This window comes from Toxorhynchites rutilus, chromosome 2 (genome assembly GCF_029784135.1).
Source record: "Toxorhynchites rutilus septentrionalis strain SRP chromosome 2, ASM2978413v1, whole genome shotgun sequence".
Taxonomy (NCBI): domain Eukaryota; kingdom Metazoa; phylum Arthropoda; class Insecta; order Diptera; family Culicidae; genus Toxorhynchites; species Toxorhynchites rutilus.
The window spans coordinates 6,152,363-6,178,902 of record NC_073745.1 but is presented as its reverse complement, the minus strand read 5'-3'; the positions used below and the strand labels follow the sequence as shown (position 1 = coordinate 6,178,902).

At 38.9% G+C, this 26,540-nt stretch overlaps 1 protein-coding gene across 3 annotated transcripts in view; it reads right to left on the bottom strand.

The window, feature by feature from the left end:
• Positions 1–4,424, bottom strand: part of LOC129771857 (POU domain, class 6, transcription factor 2) — a 397,791-nt gene extending 393,367 nt beyond the window's left edge. Inside the window, exon 1 of one of the 3 annotated variants that reach the window (XM_055775951.1) lies at positions 2,930–4,424. The gene's annotated coding sequence lies outside the window, so the exon portion shown is untranslated. The remainder of the gene's footprint in view (positions 1–2,929) is intronic. The other 2 variants (XM_055775950.1, XM_055775952.1) reach the window with 2 other exon arrangements.
• Positions 4,425–26,540: the final 22,116 nt, after the last annotated feature.

Here is a 26,540-nt window from a genome sequence, read left to right as displayed (position 1 = left end):
AGAAAAATTCAAAATGATATCTTAACATTTTGGATTATCAACTCGAACTGAACATTTATTTCAGGAAAATAAACCCATAGTTTAGCCGCACCCTTTTTTTCCTCAATATTTTTAAAAATAAGTCAATTCTTTGTACAGTTTTGTTCATAAAAGACTATTATTGTTTATTTTCATCGAATTCATTCTAAAAAAAAAGTATAAATTCACTTTTTGTTTTCTAAGTAATTCAAATATGTGAAATCAGGCTAAACATTCGTTTAGCCGCATCCTATAATTTCAATAAAAGAAAATTTGTGCGGCAAATTTCGAGTCCAATCGGTAGCTAATATTTAGTATGTTCACCTCCATTTCGGATCACTTTGAAAACACGATTTGGCATCGAGTCAGACAGCTTTTAAAGTGTTGCCATATTGATAATAGCCCAACATTTCTGAGTTACTGCCTTGAGACTGGAAATGTTGTCAAATTGTCATCCGTTTGCATAGACCATCTCTGCCAAGATTCTCTATAGGTTCTCTATGGGATTGCATTCGACTGCCAGCAGGTCATTCAAGAAGCGGAATGTCCTTCTCGGCAAACCATGCCTTCGTTTGCTTGGAAACGTGGATCTATGCATAATACTGCTGAAAAAACGACATCCTCGGTAGCGTTTTTCTCAATATGGCCAATCAAAACGTTCTCCAGTAATTGAAGATACTTTTCAGAGTTCATTCGGGTGAAAATGAAACAAGTGGGAAGCTTGCTATGATAGGAAACGGCTCCCCACACTGTCGAACTGCCGGTTCGATCTCACGACATTCCGTCAACTTAAATACAATCCGGGCAACTGTAACAATCCGGGCCATCCAAATTGAACTTCTTTCGTCGGACAACATTTCTCCATTCTAGTTTCCATTCCATGTATTGCCGGGCGAAAATGAGATGGTTCTGCTTATGGGTGGCGGTCAGTTTCGGCTTCCCTTGATGTTTCTTCCACATGATGTTTGGTGGCTCGTTCAAGATGCGCGCAATATGCGTCCACGTTACTGGAACAACCGATTCTGCCTTAATGTATGAGCAGGACATCGAATCCTGGTTGCTTCGTGTCTTATTCGACCTTTAAGACGCAAAGTAACTTTGGTGTTCCCATTTGTTGGTCGTTATATCCCATATTTCTGGCACTATTTAAAGAAGTTCCGTACCACTTTCTCAGATCGACCAATTTTTGTTACGGTCGAGCGGTTAGAAAACTTTTGTTCACTGAATATCTTTATTATTTTCCGCCCCTCTTCCGTCAATAGAATGCCTTTCGCCATTCCTTTAAATTCTGCGTAAATCACTGATCTGACCAACTTCTTACGTTGCACATCCAATATTTATCTTGTAAATTGAACATTCCCAAATATTTTTTCAAAAAACACAGATAAAGGCTTGGTGATTATGGGAAAACTCGATTTTTATGCCCTGCGGCTAAACGTATGTCTCGGGAAAAAACGACGTTTGAATGTTTATATCCACCGATGCCGACTGGTGTGTTTGTGTGAGATTGTGACGCAGGTCCTTTCAATAAAAGTGACTTAAATATACTATCACTACAGCAAATAAGTATCCCGATAAAAAGAACATTCCTGGTTGTTATGTGAGTGTTTCAAGTTTGTTTTTCAAGTGCGGCTAAACGAATGTCTATCACTGTACTATATTATGACATACAATATAACGAATTATTGTTAAAAAGAGCAAATACTAAACATATGGATTTTCAATCGGCATCCCGAATAAAAATCCATCACAAAATAAGCAAGTTAGGCTTGTGCTTCGAAAATTCGGAATACCTCCGATGTCCGATGGTCTTGGTAATATTCGTGAAGACTCACTGCATTAAACACTGCATCAAATGTCCAGTCCAAGGGTGCAATATGAATTGTTCTCGGATACTTGAGCACCTTGAAGTAGACGAATAGAATATTGAGAATATTAGAAGAATATTCACGAACTGAATAACAAATATATGAATAGTGAAGCTCAAATTCACACTGTAAATAGAAATGTGGGTCCTTGATAATCACTGCACTTTTCGTGATTCTTCAAATTCGAGAAAAGAGGGTAATTTCTGTAATTTCAGACAGTACTGAAAGTGCCGACGGTCGGTTCTAAACGCCATAAATCGACTACAAAGAAGCATAAGCAATATGCTTCGTTTTTCCCACAAACAACAGCCCACAAAAGATTGCTCCTACAACACATAGACCTTAACCGCATCATCCCGAGCCAGAAAGATGTCACCGGATCAAACGCCACGACAGGATCATTTCTTCCCGTCTCGGCTAATCTGTTGTTCTCCTTCGGCGGATTTTTCTTCCAACCGGCAAACGAAAAACTTCTGATCCGAAGGGGAGGACACTTTTCGCTTTGTTGGCTTCGCTGCACCTGACGGACGACAGCGGGTGGGAGGGGGAGAGGGAAAAATCCCTCCCCAGCGGGACGAAGTGTACAAATACGCGGAAATTTGATGTTTTATATACTCTGAGTCTGGGGTTCTTTTCGCGCGCTCACTCTTCTTTCGTGTCGTCGTCATCGCAGTCATCATGCTCACTCGTTCACTCATTCGCTCTCCGGTCGCTGATAGCGGCGAAGCTCTATGTCGTCTCTCAGTCCCCGTGAGCCTTTTTTTTTGACTGTTTGGAAAAGCACGTGAGTTTCAGTTGTGTGAATACATATTTATTATGCAAACGTCAAAATATTGTTGATACATAAGCATTCTGGTGGCGAAGATTCACAAAGCCGGCGATTTCGGGGAACCAATTCTGCCGACGGCAAATAGTGACCGCCACTTCGTGGCCGTTTATCTTCCACACATAATCTCTAATGCTAATGTTTCTCACCCTCTCCCTGTGACCTGCTGTTGTTGTTCTGATGCGTCACTATATCACCTTTCATCTGGATAACTCACCTTGTTTCACCGCCAAGAGTTGTGTACTCATATAACACCTGACACGACAGTTTTATGTTTGAAGGGACATACACAAGTTCACACACTGGTTGATAGTTTAAACATGAACACTCGCTATCAGCTGATCACTTTTGTTAGAATCTGACATAATTTCCAACTTTTGTCAAACTGTTTCTCACCAAACACCGGCCGTTCCGAATCACATCACGTAGTCCTTGGCGTAACCCAGGCAACAACAACAGCAGCAACAGCAAAAAACTAGATCAGTAGGTTTGCGAGCCACGCGAAACTGTTGGCTGCCACGGCATGCTAGGATTAACGCACACACGGTATTCAACTTGCACACCTTAAAAATCAACATTCATTAGCGAGTCGTATCACGTCCGAGTGCACCATAAATTCACATTTCACAACATGGCATTGTTCGGGAACGACCATTTGTCATCGTATACAACCTGATACTTCACCCCACGCGCGCTTTTATCTCATTATCGGTAATTAACGAGACGGTATTGTCTTTCCGTCGTACGACCCGACCCGAAATGTGCAAATCCTTTGGATCGCTCAAACAGTAATAATAATTTGCGCCAAACGTCGTCGTTCGTCTGGTTTGGTTTGGTCTATCGGTTGATGGCCACCGCACCTATGATTATGGGTGGTCAAACACACTTCGGTTGAAGATCCGTGTTCACAACCCGACCGTCACCACAGTGTGTATCCTTTTTGGCACATGCACTTGCGAAGCACCGAACCCGCTAATCTTGATGTGGCCGAAGCGGACACAACAAACACACAAGTTTTCCTTGCCTTCTTAATCACACACAAATGAGCTCTGCCACCTCCTTTTTTACAGCAGGACACATCCGTTAGCGCTGACCTAGCGTCGTTAACTGACTGCTAAGTGTTATTATGCTTCTCCAGCACGTTCCGAAAAACCCCGTTCAGTACAACACTCCACATGTGTCTCCGTCTCCTCCGCGTGCCGTGAACTTTATTATTCTCGATCTCATCGTCATTTTCGGTGTATGTGCGCCCGCTAATAATATTCCGCTCTCCACACTCTCTTCTTGTATTAGTCATTTTATAATAATAATACATAATAAAATGCGAATCAAACACTCGCTCTCCTCTGTACACAGCGCGGCGGCAACAGTCCTCATTGCCTACTGCCTGGGCGCTATAACGGCTCCGCGCCCGAGCCAAGAGTGTAGTTGTAATAATGCACACGCTCTCGCACTCATCACTCACTCTCCCAACAAACGTGTGCTGTTGGCCAAGAGGAGTGCTGCTGGTTGCACATATGCACCGACCGACCGACCGACCGATGCGTGTGTGCGTTAATGCACTCTGCTTACTCATTCATACCCAAATGCGATGCACAATTTAATGCCCAATCTCTATTGGGCGGAGGGAGGTGTTTGTTGGGTGGGTGCAATCGGTGGTGGGCATCGGATTTATATAAATTAACTTGAAAACATGACAGTGGCCAGCTCGATGCTCGGCGCTAGAGCGTTGGGAGCATTGACGAAAGTATGCTCTGGTTCCTGAGAACACAGAAGGATTGGAGCACCGGACGTCGTTTATACTGCGTTGAACCTTAGACAAGGTATCACTCTGACTCCATGTTTCGAGCCTACTAGGATTGTGTTCCACTCTGCGAATGAACAGAAGGGCACACCAGATGGGGAGACAAGGGCTGCCAAAATGATGAATTTACCTAACAGTTTTCATTGTTTTCTCATTGTTCCAAAATAAAGGATTTTGTTCATAGATGGATAAAACTTGAAGCTGGCAACAACTATTTGTTTTGACGTGGGACTACGTCTAACCGGAATATATGGGGGATAAATTGAACACTTAAACACAGAACATGCAGGAAAAAATGAAAAATTTCGAATGCTTCTAACTCGAACATTTCTCAATAGATCGAAAAGATGTTTGCATCAATTGATAGGAAATATTGCTACGTATCTAACACAATTAATAAAATGTTATTTCAAGTTATTTGTAATCTTCTATCTATATATACAGGGTTTTCCAACTTTAAATTCCGAAAGTAAACTGAAATAAAACACACTTAGAATTCGAATTTGGATGAAACTTTTATTTCAAATTAAAGTTTGGTTTATGCCATAATGTGTGAAATACAACATCATTCAAATGTCCACCTAGGGCTTCCTCGCACACCTTGATCCGGAACAGGTAATTTTCGATGACTTTTCGGCACATATGGGGCGGTATCTCGGTCATAACTTCACGAATGTTGTCTTTCAAATGTTCAAGAGTTGGCATAGACACGGTCTTTCGCATAACCCCACAAAAAAAATGTCTAGCGGGTTCAAATCGCATGGTCTGGACGGCCAATTGGCATCACCAAAACGCGAAATTATGCGTGCCTCAAATTTCGTTCGCAATATGGCCATGTTCGGTCGTGTTGGGTGGCATGTGGCGCCGTCCTGCTGAAACCACATGTCATCCGTATTCATATCTTCAATGTGTGGCAAAAAAAAATCGATTAACATGCGGCCATAGCGCAGTTCCCATTCACAGTTACCGTCTCGCCGTCCTCATTTTCAAAGGAATACGGCCCGATGACTCCACCAGACCATAATGCGCACCAAACAGTGACTTTTGGCGGATGCAATGGCCTCTCAACAATCACGTGTGGATTTTCTGAGCCCCATATACGGAAATGTTGGGTGTTCACATAGCCACCGAGCTCGAAATGTGCCTCATCGCTGAAGAAAATTTGATGCGAAAATTCAGCATTTCGCTGCTGTTGTTCGTTCACCCAATCGACGTATGCCCGACGCATTCCATGGTCACCACGCTCTAATTTTTGTACCAGTTGGACTTTATATGGATGTAGGTGCAAGTCCAAATGCAAAATTCGCCACAATGATGTGTTTGACAAGCCCAATTGGGTCATCCTCCACACTGGCAGCAACAGCAGCAATATTTTCGGCCAAACGCACATTACGATGATGCACAGGTTTCACAATATCCGCTACGGATCCAGTTTGTTCGAATTTACGCACTACATTAGCGATTGTGTGCTCTGTAGTCCATGACGACCAAAATCCGTCCGTGATGCTCGAGAAACATTTGCCGGTTTTTCATCATTTTTATAGGATAATTTAACAAAATTAACACGTTGTGCGATGCTAAAACGATCCATATTGTAAAATGGCAGACATTCAACCTACGATATGACGCTTTGGTTGACAGCTATGTCAAACGGTTGTCAGCGCAGGGCTGTATACTTTCGGAAGCCCGAAATGGAAAACCCTGTATAAAAATCTCGTGTCGATGTTCGTGGTCGAACTCCTTCGAAACGGCTCGATCGATTTTGATGAAATTGTGCACAAAAAACATGGTAGGCATGAGATTAGGTTGTAAACTATATACGATACTGCTAGGATACCGATTACAGTTCGGACTCGATTATCCGGAGTATTGATTTTTTTTTTCACTCTGGATAATCGAATTCTCCGGATAATCGAGTCAAAAAAAATTTTTTTTGTTCGTTTTTTTTGCATGTATTTTTTGTTTTTTGAATATTAAAGAGGAATTGATTTTGATTTTTGATTCATCCCCATATAGTCAGAAAACATCTTTCTCACATGAAAAACATAAATTTATCCAGATTCTCAGGAGGTGATAGGCGAGCATATTTGATGAAAAAAATCCTTCTACGCATATGTTCGAATTTCAATAATGACAGAGTTATAGAACTTTTTTTCTGTTTCGGACTCTGTTACCTCAAACTGGCTCTACATTAAAAAGTACGCCACGGAAGACAACTCTGTTGCCTTCATTTGAAAGATGAGGAAATTTAATATAGGATATAGTAGTGGAACATCTAAATTAGTGTATTTTAATAACATTTTGGAAGTGAAAAACTTAAAAGTTAGTAATTTTTAATGTGTTATTAATACTTTCATCCTAAAAATTGTACTAATTAGATTGTTCCTATCAATTAAATTGAAGCTCTCAAACCGCTCTACAATTTGTTCTTTCACACCCAAATTCTATCTTTCTTAATTTGGCTGCAATATCGATATAAAGAATTCCTGGTAAAAAATCAAGCAAAATCTCCAAAAATCACTATTTTTACCCCAATGTACATGTAATAGCCACTCAAATTTCACCTTAACGTTGAAAGGTTACATTTCTTCTTGGAATAAATCATATTTGAAATATTAAAAAAATATTTTTTTCCAAACTGTATATAATCTAGTGCAAAATTGTATATAATCGAATCTGTATATAATCGAGTCTGACCTGTATCAAATGAAAGGGATTGACTAGTAGAACACAGTTATTTATTAAAAATGCAAATCCAAAATGGCCGTCACCACAAAGTGGCGCCAAATTTTTTTTTTTCAAGACCTCATCAGTATGGGTATCAAATGAAAGTGCTCGACTAGTAGAACATAGCAGATCATGAAAAATTCAAATCCAAGATGGCCACAGTCCGCAAATAACTGATTACTTTTTAATGGTTTCATTCAGCTTGCCCTGTTTGTATGTATGTTTCAGTGTTTGTAGGATAGCCCCACATTAATTGAAATTTGACCCCGTTCCTGATCACTGATTGTTCTGAAATTTGGAACATACCTTTAATTATAGTGCCATTATAAAACTGCTTGAAAATTCAATTTGGCCGCTCCTAAAAAATGGCTGAATGGCTTGACTTGGAGAATAGACTACATTATGAACAACATAAATTCGAAAAGGTAACCGCCACTAAATAGTCGACTATGTATTTGTTGCATTCCCCTCAATACAGGGAAACTTCGATATACCGTACCCTCGTTATAACGTACACATTTTCAAAGTCCAAAGGAATAATTTTTTGGATAGTTTTTTTTTCTAAAAGAACAATGAATTATCTGTATTTTGATACTAAAGCTTGGTTCGTACTTTTAACCAATCCCGAAGTACAACTGTTCCGTGATTCCGGATTCTAAATGAATCATATTTTAATCAACAGTACGAAGAGAAACATCATAAGAAATGTTGGCTTCGTCTTCTAGTTGAATTTATCCATTAACCTTAATCAAACATCAACACAATAAAGTAATATAAGCTACGTTTCTGAGTTCTTTATTATGTTTCGATATAACGTACAATTCGATACAACGAATAATTTTAAAAGTAAAATGTACGTTATATCGAAGTTACCCTGTATTGTTGTCAAATAAAATGATTTGACTAATAGAATACAGTAAATAATTAAATTATTCCGAAGAAACTAAGGTAAGAATTTTTTTTTTCAAAGTTGAATGGTTTTATTCTAGAGATACCATTTTAGTATGCTAATGGTACAGATAATTTACTAAAAACTAGAATATGAAATAAATAAAACAGTTTTGAGGTTATACGGATTAATGTACTAAAAGCTAGAAAATAATTAGACAAATAACAGTTAGTAGTTATCACATCCGTTCCATCATTCATGTTTGTGTTGTTGATAATGTAGTGTATTCTCCAAGTCAAGCCATTCAGCCATTTTCTAGCGGCGGCCAAATTGAATTTTTCAAGATCATGGAATACGCAGTTTTATAATGGCAATAGAATTAAAGGTATGTTCCAAATTTCAGATCAATCAGTGATCAGGAACGGGGTCAAATTTCAATTAATGTGAGGCAATCCTACGAACACTCAAACATACATACAAACAGGGCAAGCTGAATGAAACCGTTAAAAAGTAATCAGTTATTTGGGAACTGTGGCCATCTTGGATTTGTATTTTTCATGATCTACTGTGTTCTACTAGTCAAGCCCTTTCATTTGATACCCATATTGAAGAAGTTGGGAAAAAAAATATAGCACCATCTTGTGGTGGCGTCCATCTTGGATTTGCATTTTTCATAAATAACTGTATTCTACTAGTCAAGCCCTTTCATTTGATACCCTTCTTCTTCTTCAATGGCACTAACGTTCCTAGAGGAACTTCGCCGTCTCAACGTAGTATTACTTGCGTCATTTTTATTAGTACTTAGTTGAGATTTCTATGCCAAATAACACGCCTTGAATGCATTCTGAGTGGCACGCTCTAGAATACGCGTGATCACAGTGCAAGTCGGAGGAAATTTCTTTGACGAAAAATTCCCCCGACCAGAACGGGAATCGAACCCGAACACCCGGCATGTTAGTTATGACGCTAACCACTCGGCCAAGGGAACACAATTTGATCATTTGATACCCATATTGGCTAATCAATATGGAATTATTATACAAGTTATTCAAAATTTCCGAAAATCAAAAATAAAATACTCCGGATAATCGAGTCTAAAATTCCGGATAATCGAGTCCTACCTGTACTATATTTTAATACCGATTAAGGTGGCCCTATGCAGAAAAAAATTTGAATATTTTTTATTCTTAAATTTTGCTTTAAATAATTCATATAACCACAAACTCAAACCCCCATACCCTTTTTCAATGGGGATTTTAGTATTTTTGTATAAACAATATTCAAATAGTTAAACCGTCCTTCGTTTTTCAAACAGAACGAATTTATTTATATTGTCAAATGACAGATGGCCGCAACATCGCTACAACGATCCTTCATCCACACATTCGCAAGTAACCTCACTTCATCTGAAGCCAGGCATATCGCCGGCGAGCTGGAAGTATATTTGAATGAGCACAACGAATTATTAAGATACATCAAATCACAATTGTTCTGTTTCACGCTATTGTCATCAATCCTGATAAAAAAACAATCCTGCTGGAGAGCACGTGTGTAAATTCAATGTGCATGCGTTGCTAGAATCATAGATGGCGACTGCACAGTGACGCGATAAATTGTGATTCGAAGAAACTACAACGTTCCCAACGTTTGCCTTATTATCGTAGTATCACTTGCATCATTTTTAGTAGTACTTGCTTAAGAATTCTATGCCAAGCAATACGCCTTGAATGTATTCTAAGTGACTAACTCTGGAACATGTGTGACTATAATGCAAGTCAGAAGGGTCTCTTAGAAGAAAAATCTCCAACGGATATTGCGTAAACATTAAACAACAAGATCCCGCTAAAGGCAATTTATTCATTATGAACATCATTTCTTATTTTGAGTTGAATCATATAATGATTCTATATGATCAGAACAACGCCATTCTACGATGTCGTGAGCTGTCCCAACAATGCGTGAATGTAAAGAGCGTGTGTTCAAACAAAAGAATTAAGTCATGATCCCACATATTGCTGGATGTATTATATAATGTAGGATTACCTCATACACATATTTTTAGTTTGGTTAGTCGACAAAATCGATAGGCCCTGAGGATATCGATAATGTAATTTTCTTTGAAATTTCAGATCTGTCTACTGATCAACTACTGAAATCCGATCGAGTCAGAATTGCCCGAACGGATTGCGATTTTGCATTCTGTAATCCGTTCGACTCAAAACCAATCGAGTTGATTATGGATTTTCGAGAGGGATAAACACGCTTTTAACACGAAAATTTTCAATGAAAAATTAGCTCTACATATCAAATGTGTTCTATGTAAAACGGCAATACATTCTCTGCAAGTGGGGAAAATATTGAACGAAAATCGTGTCTGGTGATGACTTTATTGATAAATTGATATTATTGATAAAGTTTTGGTGGAAATGTAAGGAAATTCATAGAAAAGAAAAGTAAAGTTAGGGTCAGGACTTTGTCTTCTATGTATTCAAACAACATCATCATGGGTCTGTCAATCTGATAGTGAGTAAAATGCTCCACAAATACGGATGAATCATTTTGACGTTTGTTTTGCGACAAATCAAGGTTGCCACATTTACATAGAACGATTGAATTTGAGAGAAACGGATATAAGAAGAGTTTCAAACCAATCGGATTCTGGGATATGGGTGACTGTTCGGTATTGTTACCACAAACATGGTTCATGAGTGGATCGTTGACTTTTAACGCCTTTCATGGCGGATGTAACAAGTACGAGGCGTTAAAGTACAAGGTTCACCAACGACACGATCACAAGCGTACCCTGGTGTCCAATATATCAACTAAGAAATACTGACAATGGCAGACAATTATCCACAGATTCACAGACAATCATTGCCAGATTCAATGTGAAAACGACAAGCGCTTATTTTCCACCGGGACAACAATTCGGTCAAGTACAAACGTACTGGTTAATTTTATAGCAGTTTCATTTTTGAAATAATTTATAAATATTTATTATTCCATAACTTTTTCTAGTACTAAAGCTAGATCATTCACATTTCTGTCGCCTGGAGCAGTTGTCACAATGTAACGCACGTATTTTCCAAAAACTTCTACGATTTTCCTTTTTTCTATTCTATTATAATTCACAAGTGTTGAAAATTTCAGACTATTAAAGTTCAATCTCTCTGTTTTAATATTACAGTCATTTAGCCTTTGCATCATATATCGCCATAAACGTGCACTAAATTGACAGTCCTTAACTTTGTGACATAAATCCTCCACTGCTCCGTTGCAGAATGAACAGAACGGTTGAGATACTCTTCCTTGTCTATGAAACTGCTCTTTATTTGGTATTTTTTCATTAATAAAAAAGATATAAAGAGGAGAGCTCATCCGACGTAAGATTTCGGCTCCTTATATTTCTCCATATTGTTCACCAATAATATTGTTTATATTTTTTCTCTATTTCTGTAAAAGTAAATAACTTTTTCTATGTAGAAACTTTATAATACACTAGCTGACCCGGCAAACTTCGTCCCGCCCAAAATTTATTTTTCGTTTTCACATCCACGTTTTTTTAACAAACCGCTGTTCATGGGTTCAATCGCAGAATAATTCATTGATTGATCTTTTAATCTACCCTTTAAAATTACTCGACATTATAATACCAGATTATTTTCTGATACAATCCTCGGTGAAGATTTTTCAACCACTTGCAAATAGCATGTTTCTCCGTTATGAACATGGTTTTATTTGCTTGATTAACTCTCAAGTAATACAGAAATTTGTGTTTCATTTGTATGGCAGAACCAGGCCCCCTTCCCGTTAAGAGAGGGGGGAGGAGTATCTAACCACCATAGATTCATCTATTGCACCATAAAACCTCCACATTCCACATTCCAAATTTCATTTTTTTTTTTTTTGATCGATTAATCATCGAGTAATGCAGAAATTTGTGTTTTATTTGTATGGCGGTCCCCTCTATCCACCATTCCGTCATTTTCGACGCAGTTTTCAGGTATAGTTAAATTCGGGACAAAACCGTTACTTTCCCCATTTCTCTCCGAAGTGAAAGCATTCTTGTAAAAACGTACTATGTGACCAACATTGTTAACTGATGTTGACTTATTGTGGAAATTTTAGGCGTAGGCTGGCTTTTCTCTGCAGAGATCGATCACAAGCTTCTGAAATTTTGCATTCTTTTAATGATTATTTTTATTCTTAGATAAATGTGCTGCATCTAGAAGGACGAAAACATTGCAACGTAATGTGTCGTGTTGAATTGAGTGCACAAACGTATTGTGTTCTATTGTCTTATTCAAGATGGCTGCAGAGTGGTTTTGACAAATTGACCCTCCACCTAGACATCGTTTACTTAACCCATTAACGACCAAGCTGTAAATTTTTATTTGGTTAGTTGTCATTCAGTGGAATATTTTCATCAATATTTACTAAATTAATCGTTACTTCACAATACTTCACAATTGAAGGAATCAGAAGGAATGTGGTGTAAGTGACTTCATCGATTTTCTCTTTATCAACTTTTTTTCGTGATTAAATCAGTTGAAACCAATAATTGAGGTTCTGAACTATCGTCCACATTGTCAAATGAGCTGGGCATGTGTTTGCAGCTAAGTTATGACCAAAAGAGAAAATCGATGAAGAGAAAATCGAGCATGTCACTTACACCCCTTTTCTTTTAAGTCCCTCAATTGAAAACGAAAAAAATTGGGGGGTTGTATACGAGACACGACCGCTTAGGACGTAGGACTACACAATCTTTTGTTTAATTTGTTGGTTTAGCATTTCGAATATTATTAGCGAATACGTCGAAATTTCATAAATAACTCTTTAGTAAAAAGTTCCGGGGACCCTGAAAAGGTTTAATGGCTTGCGTTTTGTAGAATCTTTTCGAGAAGTAACGATTCTTTCTTGCCTTTGCGAGATCAATACACTAATTGATCGTATGTCGCAATATGTTTTGACGTAGGACTACGTCTAACCGGAAGATATAGGGGGTGAAATGGAAATTTAGGCACTGAACAAGTAGGAAAAAATGCAAGATTTGGAACGCTTATAACTCGAGCATTTCTCAATAGATCGCAAAGGTTTTTGCATCAATTGATAGGAAATATATCTACGCATCTATCATAACGAATAACATTTCATTTTTCTTGAGATAAATAATTGAATAATTGTGAAATATCAAGCATTGTCAAAATGCACTATGTGCCCATTTTTGATTGGTCCATCTTGTGCTCCTCAAATCGTACCGACCAAAACGGGCAACCAGAGCAGCAGCGAAATAGAATGAAGCACGATTGGAAAGGAAAAAGAAAAAAATGAACGAAACATTGGTCGCAGTCTCACACATGCGTAATTCTCGAGCCAGCCAGTCAGCTTAAAAATCCCCGCTCCGCTGCCGTAACGATCATTCTCATTCAAACCGTACACCACATCGGTTCGCATCACAACACATCAACAAACTAACCCAAGCAGCCATGTCTGGACATGGTAAAGGAGGAAAAGTGAAGAAAAAGGCAAAATCCCGCTCGAACCGTGTTGATCTGGAGTTCCCCGCAAGGGTAGCTAGGCCGAGCGCGTTAGTACCAGTGTACCAGTCCACCTAGCCGGCGTTATATAGTTTCGGCCGCCGAAGTGATCGAGTTGGCTGGTAAAGCTGCTCGCGACGATAAGAAAACCCGCATTCGGAACAGAACACATTCGGTTCGGTGGACATCAAGACAACAGGCAGTTGCAGCGAGTGGCCAGTGGCAAACGCAATCGCAAAACGGCAGCTGGTAGCAAAAGAATAAAGTTTGTTCTTTATACAATCTGCTTTGGTGGCAAATCCAGAACAAGGCGGAATCGAGGGCGTTCGAAATGGTTTTTTTCAAAACCCCGAGTACAAAGTTTTCTAAATTGGAACCATTCCATAAAACAAGGCGCTTTTCAGGGCCATTAAACCTTCCAAAAAAGAGTTTAGGAAATATAGTTCAATGCTTTCTAAAACAATATCCAAAATAATAATAAAACACAAATTGATTTTTTCATAATTTGTTTGTCAGGATATGATGAGTATGTGAATTTGGCAGTTGTTCTGAGCTTATTGATTTTCACCAATTCTTAAATTGCTTCTAGATTGATAGTACAGTAATTTACACTTATCTCGACATTTAGCTAATTGGACGGACCTGTAATGTGACATATTAAGTTGGACATTTTTGTAAACATAGAGTTCGGGGTCCAAATTATGACCCCACATTGAAAGTCGACACTGTACCACTGCCATCGCAAATGTTCAATTACAGGTTAAGATTACCTCCAATCCGATACTGAGTGGTGGTAATGCGACGTGCCATTGAATGTAATTTTTTAATGTAAAATATGTCACAAGCTGGATGGGAAGAAATTTGTGAAAGCTGTGGCGAGTGGAAAATGCAATCGCTAAACAGGAAGGTTTAGCCGAACAAGATGGGGATATCGAGTAATAACAAAACAATAAACTCTTTAGATTGAAGATAATTTTGTGATCCTGAAAAGGACCCTTTTTAGCCTGCATGTGAATCCAATGAGCGAACAAATCGTAATGAATGTATTTTTTTGCCATCGCTCCCTTTTAACGCCCATTCGTTCGTCTCGTTGGACTCGCCCCTCTGGCTGAGTCTGCCGATTTGTCTCTATCCTGTGAGTGTGTACCGCTAGAGTATAAAACACGCGGCAATAGCTAAACAGGAAGGTTTAACCGAACAAGATGGGAATATCGAGTGATAACAAAAACACAACACCAAAGGTTCTTTTCAAAACCATCAACATATTCATAAAGAGTAAACAGTAAACTAATCCATTTTTCAGGTAGATCGGTAGGTATTCACGTAGGAGAAGAAAATAAAACAATATATTTAAAATATATATTTAACAAAAGCTGTCCCCTTTGTATAGTCCTACGTCACTCCGGTTATGTCCCCGACATTACCCACCCGTCTTTTTTATATGAATGCACGCATTGCACTGAGTATTTAACAAGGGGCATCTTACGTGCATCGTGCAAAACCGCCAACAAAGCTAGGAGCTGGTTGCATCAGAACAGAACCGATGCGCACGTGAGCAAATACGAATGGCAACTAAAAGTACCGAAGGTGTGCTATTCAAATGTGCAGGAAATGAACAAGTTCTAAGTTTCGCGCAACGAAAACAAGCCAAATACTGATGACTAGAAGCGACCTATAATCATTTACACTCTTCTCTTTTTTGTTCGCCTACTTTGCCGTGGCTCGGATGGTTGTGTTAATTGCAATGCCTGATGCACTTCGCTAGCGTCCACAGCTCAAGGGGAAACATGAAACACAAAACGAGCAGAATAAGCAACGTTTGTTGTTTCGGGCACAGAAAAATTTTGAGAATTTTCCTCAGAGGAGATGCAATACTAGCGACAGTTTACTTACTATGTAAGGGTGGAGTTTACTTCGCAAATATTCTCTTTTCGCTATCCCCCTTTGTTGTTTCTTTTCTAGCAGCTGCATAAGTTTTCCGTTATTGACAGCTCTGTTCGGTAAAACACACAAATGGACAGAATTAATGTATGGGTAAATGGCAATGCTTCCAATTTTCATCTATTTAAACCATATACAAACTATGGGAGTGCAATGTATAACATATCAAACAAATCTTAGAAAATATCCGATACGATTGGTATGCAAATCGTTGAAAGCCATTCGCAGCAAAAATGACCTGTTTTCTGATTTGGCACCCTTAATGTAAGGCGTAGTCCTACGTCAAAAAATCTTCCGTCTTACAGAGTAAACAAACTAGAATGCGTTGCGAATGTTAGATGTGTTGGTTATTATTCAGCAGTGGGAAGGTTCGCACATTTTTGTATTTCATAAGATTTGTTTTATTTAAATTGAAAACACCTTCCGCATACAATTGCTTTACACAGAATTTATAATTTATAGTAAATGGTAGCTAAACATTTGCATTAGCATTTGATGCAAAAACATTACTATATGATTGTCCCCACAAACCCATACAAAACTATCAAAGTTGCCATCCGATTTGTCGAACAGCTGCTCGTTTACGGGTTAAACTTCAACATGTTGAGAAATTATTGAACGGAAATACAACCTGTTACAATTTCTTTTAATCTGGGAACACCAAACCGTTCCCGCCACCCAACTTCATCCGCTTCCCCGTTGCACGTTTCTTCGGTTTCATTGACAGAAAAACAAACCAAAACAACTCGCTCGGACTCGTCATGGCGTAGCGCGTGTTCAGGATACGATCTTGATCCCACACCAAAACACGCACACACACACAAACCACCGCATGCAACTGTTTAACTCTCATCACATTAATTCTCTCATTCGACCAAACAGCGTTCTGTCGACGATGACGATGACGACAGCTCCACTGATGGTCCTACCGCTACCGCTTTCCTCTTCATTTTCCATTGATGGGAAAAGGGAAAAGAGAGCGGAAGAAAAAAATGCATCCAAGCGGGTGCCCCCTAGCTGCTGCCATGTGTCCACATATGCGAAAAAGGCTTATTTTTTCTCCGTCCCACTCGGCTGCAATCGGCTGTTGGGCGCACCAACACACTCAAAGGCGCGCACCGAAAAAGGGGTTTGTGCATGCATCCTTCGTGCTTCGGGTGGCGCATGCTTACTGCGATTGTAAACAACAACCACACGGTATGCACACGGAAATTTAACTGAACAAAAATATAAATTCAAATTACCAAACTTTTTTTTTTTTGTTGTGTTTTGTTTTTTGTTGTTGTCGAGAACAAATTTTTCATGCCTTGAGTTTTCTCCCGACGGAGGGGTTGGTGGGGGGAAGAGTAAGTGTCCGATGCCGGGTTATTGTTGGTTATTGTGTTGGTTCTCCGGACTCGATATTAGCAAAGTATCAATTAATTATTACTTTCAAGAATACTGACCGGCACTCTCCGTTCCATTCTTTTGTTTGTGTGTTGGGTGCACCCATCTCGCTCGTGATCGTAGACGAAGCGAACAACCAGAAGGGTTGTTATCTAGAGTTTCGCCTATAAGTGTATGTGGGAAGTTTAAATTACTTCGTATCCCCGATAATGGCCTATAATTTCTGGGAATTTACTGGCTCGAATTGGAATCCTTTTGTATTTTGTGTCCGTTTCGGCTGGTTGCAGTTATTGGAGAAGGTATTCGCAAATAGTTCTTTGCATTTGCTAATGCCTAGTTAAAAACGAAGAATTTTTAGAGCCAATCTGGAACTGCATCTGGATTGAAATTTTAGCGAAAATAGTATCGATTTTGAAAACCAAAACTGCAATTAAATAAAAGAAAATTGTTAAAATGTGCCAATTTTATTCTGATTGATGGTAATATGATTTGTTTTACATTGATAAGTGGACCTCATCAATAATTCTGACCTGGTATGCCCCCCGACATCTGACATTCGAAAAACGATTCATGGTATTGTGCAGCTGATCCGGAATCTTTCTGCAAGTAATTGTGGATTATATTTCATATAATCCAATTACAGTGAAAGAAACGAATTGAAGCTGAAGAATTAGTCAATGAAGTCTCGTGCCAGAGTTTGAAGAACATCATGTTATTATTGAAATCTACACCCAAACTAGCATTGGCTGAAAACATTTCATCTTTGGCAGAAATGATGCCATATCGTGTGCTGGAGAGTCAAATGCGCAAATAATGAGCTGTTTTAAAAGCTTAAAGGGTGTGTCACATCAAATTGCATCACGGAAAAAACGTTGTAGAAATTCGCCCAGTAGACCGATCCTTTTGAAAATTTTAGACAGTAAAATAAAAACTATTAAACAACTTTTGGCATTTTCTTTTTATTCATACTTTGAGCCCAAGCCCGTATGCTCGCACCTTCCTCTTTACCCCGTCCATAAGGTTCTGTACAACGTCAGGTTGTAGTTTTTTTGAACAGAAATCCATTTTCTCTTGAAGTCCGCCTCCGATTTGACAACTTTTGGGTTCTTCCGGAGGGCCTGCTTCATAATCGCCCAATATTTCTCTATTGGGCGAAGCTCCGGCGCGTTGGGCGGGTTCATTTCCTTTAGCACGAAGGTGACCCCGTTGGCTTCGTACCACTCCAACACGTCCTTTGAATAGTGGCACGAAGCGAGATCCGGCCAGAAGATGGTCGGGCCCTCGTACTGCTTCAATAGTGGTAGTAAGCGCTTCTGTAGGCACTCCTTAAGGTAAACCTGCCCGTTTACCGTGCCGGTCATCACGAAGGGGGCGCTCCGCTTTCCGCAAGAGCAGATCGCTTGCCACACCATGTACTTTTTGGCAAACTTGGATAGTTTCTGCTTGCGAATCTCCTCCGGAACGTTGAATTTGTCCTCTGCGGAGAAGAACAACAGGCCCGGCAGCTGACGAAAGTCCGCTTTGACGTAGGTTTCGTCGTCCATTACCAGGCAATGCGGCTTCGTCAGCATTTCGGTGTACAGCTTCCGGGCTCGCGTCTTCCCCACCATGTTTTGACTTTCGTCGCGGTTAGGAGCCTTCTGAACCTTGTATGTACGCAGACCCTCCCGCTGCTTGGTCCGCTGGACGAATGAACTTGACAAATTCAGCTTATTGGCGACATCCCGGACCGAACTTCTCGGATCACGTCTAAACTGCTTAACTACGCGCTTGTGATCTTTTTCACTGACGGAGCATCCATTTTTGCCGTTCTTCACCTTCCGGTCGATGGTTAGGTTCTCGAAGTATCGTTTTAGTACTCTGCTGACCGTGGATTGGACGATTCCCAGCATCTTACCGATGTCCCGATGTGACAACTCCGGATTCTCGAAATGAGTGCACAGGATTAATTCACGACGCTCTTTTTCGTTCGACGACATTTTTCCAAATTTACGAAAAATTGACAGTGAAGCATGGCCAACGTGATCTATACACTCTTATCTGATTATAAGCGATAGCTGAAGATATAATTCCTAAAAATTAAATTTATACAGCGTTTTTTCCGTGATGCAATTTGATGTGACACACCCTTTAAAAATGGTTTGTGTGTTTTCTCATTTCATTTGGGATTGTGCCAAAAAAGTCCATACGACGTCAACGGGGATCGAACCGAGACCGGCTGGAATGCAAAGCTATTTCACACGACCACGCTATCTATATAGCTGCCAGCGCTGTTATATGGAAGCATGATAATTAACCCTCATCATAAAATGAAGTTGGAAAGTGTTTTCTAAGAGGATAAAGAAGAACATGGACGAGAATATATATTTCTCTGTCTGGGCCGTGTATTTGATAAACTATACGAAAAGCTTTCATATGCTTTCATTTGAATATGTCTCCTGTTCCGCTCGCTCATATTGGCTCTAGCATATTATATATATATATATATATATATATATATATATATATATATATATATATATATATATATATATATATATATATATATATATATATATATATATATATATATAATACATGTATTGATGAGTAGAACATTTTCTGTTATTTTTCAGCTCATTTAATTTAATAAATTGGGATGCCATTACATGTGCTAAAAAAATAACTTTGGGTGTATAATCTTTTCATGGGTACAAATCAATTCTTAGAAAAGTTAATGGCACGTTCAAAGCATTCATAGAACTGTTTTTGGTCGAATGAACACCACAAACGCTACACGAATCCAAAAGAGCTCAAAACATTAAGACAATCTAGACACAAATTAAATGATTCCATCTGTATTGGGAAGCTATCTCAAATTAGCATCATATCCAAAATATCTTGAAGAGTTCTCCCATCTCTTGTGCAAGTGTCAATCGTTTTGAATTTTGAAAAGTGCCTTCAAAGTCACCCAAAAAGTGAGTCGGAGTCCTTCAGATCCCCTAAAGTGGGTTCCTTATGCTCAGTTAATTGCTGCTGACTAGAGATGCCAGATCTACGAAAATATTCGTAGATCTGCTTGTTTGTTAGTTTTTTACTCAACCGTAGGCAAAATTTACGAGATTTAGTGCAGTGGCTATGGATTTATTCGAATTTTTTCTCAATGTATGATGATTCGCTGTTTTAAGGGATTATTGTCAGATTTGCTGAGCGAACGCGAACAGAACAAGGTGAAATACATCCCTGCCGCCAAATTTTTCTGGTCACTTGCCAATGCACACTGTATTCTATTTTCGCATTGTGCATTATGTCCCTGAACTCTAGGAACCCATTTTATGAACCACAGAATTCCACGTAATGTTGTGAATCTCAAAACTTCACTTTTTATCGATTTTGCTGATTTTGCGAAACACAGCCATATTAGAAAATCCATTATTTTGGATACACTAGACCGATTTCTAATTCTTTACGCGAATAAATATAAATTAAAGAGTTTTAAACAAGTAAGTGTACCAATTGTGGAGAACATATGTTACCAAATTGCAGGAATTGACGAATAAATACTCTATTTTGTTCAAAAGTATACAAACGTTTTTTGCAGTTTAAACTCTGTTTGTGAAGATTCTCACTGAAATTTCGATGATTAATTGATCAAACTGTATAAAAAACATATTTGAAAATGCCACTTCCATGTACCCATTATGGTAATAGTGTTCCTGAAGTTTCGTAATACGTGTACCTATTATGGTAATAGTCGGTGTCACATGGAAAAAGGATTAATAGGATTCAAATAATACTTCAATAATAAATTTTAAATAAAACTATGCCTCTAAATCTTATTCCTAGTATGCAATACGTCGTTGGTTCGACAAAAAATATGGGAACGGAGCGCGAAGTCGAAGTTTTTGAAATGTTTTAGAAACGCTGTAACTTTGTGAAAAACCAACGCATCAAGATGGTATATACATCATTTTAAAGCTCCATTCAAAGCTTCAAGTTTTGAACGCTTCTATCTTTTTTGTGTAGGTGTACTGGATAACAATACTGGAAAGAAAAAAATCGTTTTTTTCTGTTTTTTAAAGATGTTGTAAATCAACACAGTGTTTTATTAACCTAGTCAATAGTAAATCCAACTAACCTCATTAATCAGCATTCAACTTCCGAGCAGACGAGCTAGATAGTCGCAAAATCGAAGAGATCGCTATTGTTCAAACAAAAAGTAAACCAAAGTCGTTTTTTGAGGGGTCTAAAGCTTGTCCCTGGGATCAAGCCCCCAACAGCAACCATGGATTCGTTGAGGGAGCGCAATTTCTTCATCGACATTCGTGGAATTCGCAAGTTGAGGGATGAAAACATTTTCAACTTCATCGCAAAAAACCTAAAACTAACACCGATCGATGTAGCAGCCATACAAATTGATAGGATCGAAGGGAAGGTGTTTGTGGAGATGAAGACGGAAGAAGCAGTTCAAAGAGTGGTTGAAGAGTTCGATAACAAGTACTCATTAAACAACAACGGAACAACTCACCGTATACGTCTGTACGTTGAGGATGGAGGTACTGATGTTAAGCTCCATCACCTACCACCAAACATGCCAGAGGAGTGGATCATCGAATACCTTTCGAACTACGGGAACATCATTTCCATCAAACACGAGATGTGTCATTCGCAATTCTTTTCGCAAACACCAAGTGGAATCCGTATTGTTCGTATTCGGATGACGAGCCCCATTCCTTCATTTGTGAACATCAAAGGGTACAGCTCACACGTCACATACACCAACCAAATTCAGACATGTCGTCACTGCAACCAGGAGGTTCATTTTGGAGTCAGCTGTTCGGAGAACCGTGCAAAACTTTCACTACAAAACAAATCATCGCTATACTCCAGAGTACTGGCGCAAACGGGAAGCTCGGATAGGCCTGGGGAGCGTCCAGCATCCATACCATCATCAGCACCTTCATCAACACAATCATCATCACAATCACAATCTTCGTCGCAGATCCAACCGTCAATACAATCGCAAACCGCAACACAACACTTCAAACGACCGGCCTCACCGCATGATGCAGAACTCAGAGAAAAAGCAGTAAAGACCTCATCGACCGACGTAGGAGAGCCTACTGTTGAAGCAGCACCGGATAAAACAACGAAGGGATACGATGGAGTGAGCACCATAAGTGACCGCTCACGCATCACACCGAACAACAGCAGATCAAACTCTCTCAACAGAAAATCAGATAAAACAATGGAGATATCGGATGATGAGTCTTCGGCGCAAGAGTGCATGCGAGTTCGACGTCATACGAGGAGCAAATAAGAGGGCAAGTAAAAGTTTTAACTGAAATGGATCCAAGGAATACTGTAACGAACTTTACTTACACTTTCGCAACTATAAACTTGAATGGTATAAGCAACACAAACAAAATCAATTCGTTAAGATCATTCGTGCGCACACTAGACTTAGACATAATAGCAATGCAAGAGGTGGTTAACGATAGTATCTGTATCCCTGGATATGATATGATAGTAAATATTGATGAATCAGAGCGGGGTACTGCAATAGCCGTACGAAATGGAATCGAAGTTAAACAGATACAAAGGAGCTTGGACTCAAGGGTCATATGCATTGATCTGGGAAATGATGAAAATAGAGTAAGAATAATTAATTTGTACGCACCATCAGGCTCGAACAACAGATCTATTAGAGAAGATTTCTTTAATCACACTATCTCCTTATTTTTACAAAATCATCCTCCTCACACAATAATGTTGGGAGATTTCAACGCGGTCACTGATTACAATGATGCGACAGGTGTTTCAAACATGAGCCCAATGTTGAAAAGACTGTGCAATAGCATAAATCTTAAGGATATATGGAAACATTTCAATCAGCGAATTGAGTATACTTACGTTCGAGGTCGGTCAATGTCTCGAATTGACAGGATATATGTTACCCCAGTATGTCTCCCAAATGTACGATACTGCAGGCTAGAATCAAACTGTTTCAGTGACCATAGATCTGTTATTTCCCGGATAGTCCTTCCATTACGTACTCAAACAATCGAGCGCCCTTTCTGGAAGATAAACAATCATCTACTGACCGAACAAAATTTGACGGAACTGCGAGAAAGGTGGAATTTTTGGTCCCGCCAAAAACGAAATTACAATTCGTGGGTTGACTGGTGGTCTTTGTATGCAAAAAGGAAAATCGCTTCTTTTTTTCGTTGGAAAAACTCAATCTGTGTAAAAAAATTCAACGACACAATGGGTTTTTATCACTTTTGTTTGAACCAAACATATGAACAACATAAGAACCGCGACTGTACCACTGAAATCAACAAAATAAAAGCAATAATGCTACAAAAACAGAAGAAATTTTCCGAATCAAAAAAAAATAAGAACTCTACTTTTCTGGGAGGGGAAGACATTTCAATCTTCCAAATTGCGGACCGAGTTAACCGGCAACGAGACACAACTATCGCATCCCTAGATATCAATGGTCAGCGGACTATGGACAAGGAGCAAATAAGTCGACATGTACAGCGACATTATCAAAACCTTTTCGACGAACAGGACACTGAAGCGGATAACCGCTTCAATCCAAGACGATCGCTAGAAGAAAATGATGAGGAGAACAGTCGACTCATGGATGACCTGACATACGACGAAGTTTTTGCGGCTATCAAAGGTTCGGCAGCAAACAAATCCCCGGGCAAGGACGGCCTTTCAAAAGAATTTTATCAGAAATGCTGGGAAATAATTAAACAACAGTTTCTGCTGGTGCTGAACGAGATCAAGAACGGGCGTGTAACAGAGGATCTACAGGATGGTGTGATTGTGTTGGTTCGAAAAAAAGGAGTGGGGAATGGTATAAACTCTCTTCGGCCAATAACATTGTTGAACGTAGATTACAAAATATTCAGCAGAGTGATGAAGCAAAGGGCTGAAAAAATATCAACGGCGGTTCTTTCTTCTCATCAAAAATGTAGCAATGGAAGTCACACAACCTTTGAAGCCACGTGTGTAATTAGAGATCATATTGCAATTTCTAAACAAGAATCAACGGGTGGAATCGTAATTGCATGCGATCTCAGTAATGCGTTCGACCGCGTCAGTCACACATACCTGTTATCGAGCATGAGAAGAATGGGTTTCAATACACGTTTTGTGAGTCTGCTGGCAACTCTCTCAGTACGCGCCAAGTCTCAATTAATAATCAATGGACACATCACTCAACATATTCACATAAAACGATCGGTTAGACAAGGTGACCCATTAAGCATGCTGTTGTTTGTACTGTACCTGCAACCTCTACTAGACAACTTGGCCGAAATATGCAACGATCCGGGAGAATGTGTTGTTGCGTATGCAGACGACATAACAATTATAGTCCGAAGTCCTGAGAAAATTCAACAAATTTTGCAGTGTTTTGAACAATTTGGTTTGGCAGCAGGGGCAAAGCTGAACATGGAGAAGACCGTTGCTATGGAGATCGGTGCTCAGCTTCCTGCATGGACAGGAATAATAAAAAAGGACATCATCAAGATACTTGGTGTCCTTTTTAAGAACAGCATAAAGGATACAGTCGCACAGAACTGGGAAGCCGTGTATCGTAGTGTGAACGGCCTTCTACAATTAAATCGTCCACGCATAGTGAACATAAAACAAAAGGTTATGCTTCTCAACACATTTATATGCTCCAAGTTATGGTACTTATCCTCAATTCTCCCAATGCCAAATAAGTACGTAGCTTTGTTCACAAAGCAAATTGGGTTCTTTCTGTGGAATAGTGTGCCCGCACAAAGAGTCAAAATGATTGATATTACTCGCCCAAATACGAAAGGAGGATTGGGTTTACATTCGATTGTTCTCAAAACGAAGGCCCTGTTAGTAAATCGTTATCTTAGAACATTGAACGAGGGACCATCTCTAGACTACTATATGCAACTTCCTCAAACACCTTCAGACCTTATCCACATCAAAACTATTAAGGCTGCTCTTCAAGAAATCCCTGATCATATACAGCAAGAACCGAAGGCAAATATTATTTATCATCATTTCCTTAATCAGCTGCCAGCGGTTGGAGTCACCACACGTTGCACTAGAAATTGGAAGCTGATATGGAAGGATATAAACAACAAAAAGTTATCTTCTGACGAAAAATCAATGTATTATCTGCTGGTTCATGGCAAACTACACCACAATGAGCTACTTTACAGACAGGAGAGAAGAGATGACCCGAATTGCCAGGTGTGCGGACAATGCGAAACGATAGAACATAAATTTTCTGGGTGCCAAAATGTGAACATTTTGTGGCAAGAAATTATAAGAAATATTCATGCAATAAGTCAGCAGCAAAATTTGATCTTCGAGAATCTACATTTTCCTAACATAAACTGTGAAAGAAACATAAAATATAAAATTTTGAAAATTTTTATAAGATACATTATGTACAATTTAGAAGCTTCTGACGTAAATAGAAGTACTAATTCATTAAGGAATTATATAGCAATGTACATATAAAACTGTAAATAAAGCACTTTCTAACAAAAAAAAAATCAGCATTAATTTAAGTTCAAGAACGCTCCTGTAGGTCATTTTACTACAGGAAAAAGTTTGATAAAATGAAAAATTCCCCTTTTTTAATGAATACTTTTTCAATAATGTGATTATTCCCAAATCAGAACGCAGTTTTGAAAATTTCAATAAATTCTGTACAAGACTCATTTTTTATTATGCATTATTCGGCAATTTTTGCCCTATTTTCGCTTTTGCTTTGACCGATTCTCTTAATTGACTTTCTCTCACGATGACCATGGCCTTCTAGACAGATAATTTCAATATGCAAAGAACATCAACCAATTATTTGCATTAATTTTTTTTTTAAATAAAAACACTTGATTAACTACAAATCAAAAAAGGATTAACTAGCATTACAAGTTCCAGTTATGATTTATGTTCTGTTAATGCTTTCGATATTGCGATAATTGGCACGTAGATGTAAAATGGTACCAATTATGATAATACAAAAATCAATGCTGAAAATATTCACGTTCACGACATTCAAATTCGGCGAATTTCTGCCTTCTTTGTATTGATAATCTACTGCTCAAGCGAGAGTCGATAAATATGAAACAACACTATCAATGAACCCCAGTGGAATGAACAGCTTGCCCCGAAGTTCATTTTTCATTTGCATCTTCCTTTTCGTCATGGTATTCGTAAGGTCGAAAATGAAGATCATTGCGTGTTAGTGAAAATCAGAGCATAAAATTCAACGTCACCAATTGAGAGTGCAATCGATTAATGGTAAAGGATGGCAATTCATCACACAAAATTCTTGTTTATGACGACTTCGGCAATGGAATGTATAGAACAACTCTTGCTACGTTTTATAAATCTACTTACGATTGCTCGGAAATGGCATACACCACCATTTGTGTGTGCAATGGGTGACACGTTTTCAATAAAAATTCACTGCCAGCGATGAAGATCAACTTAACGTACGTGATAATCACCTAAATTTATTGACAGTAATGAAAGTGCCTGAATGTAGGCTTTT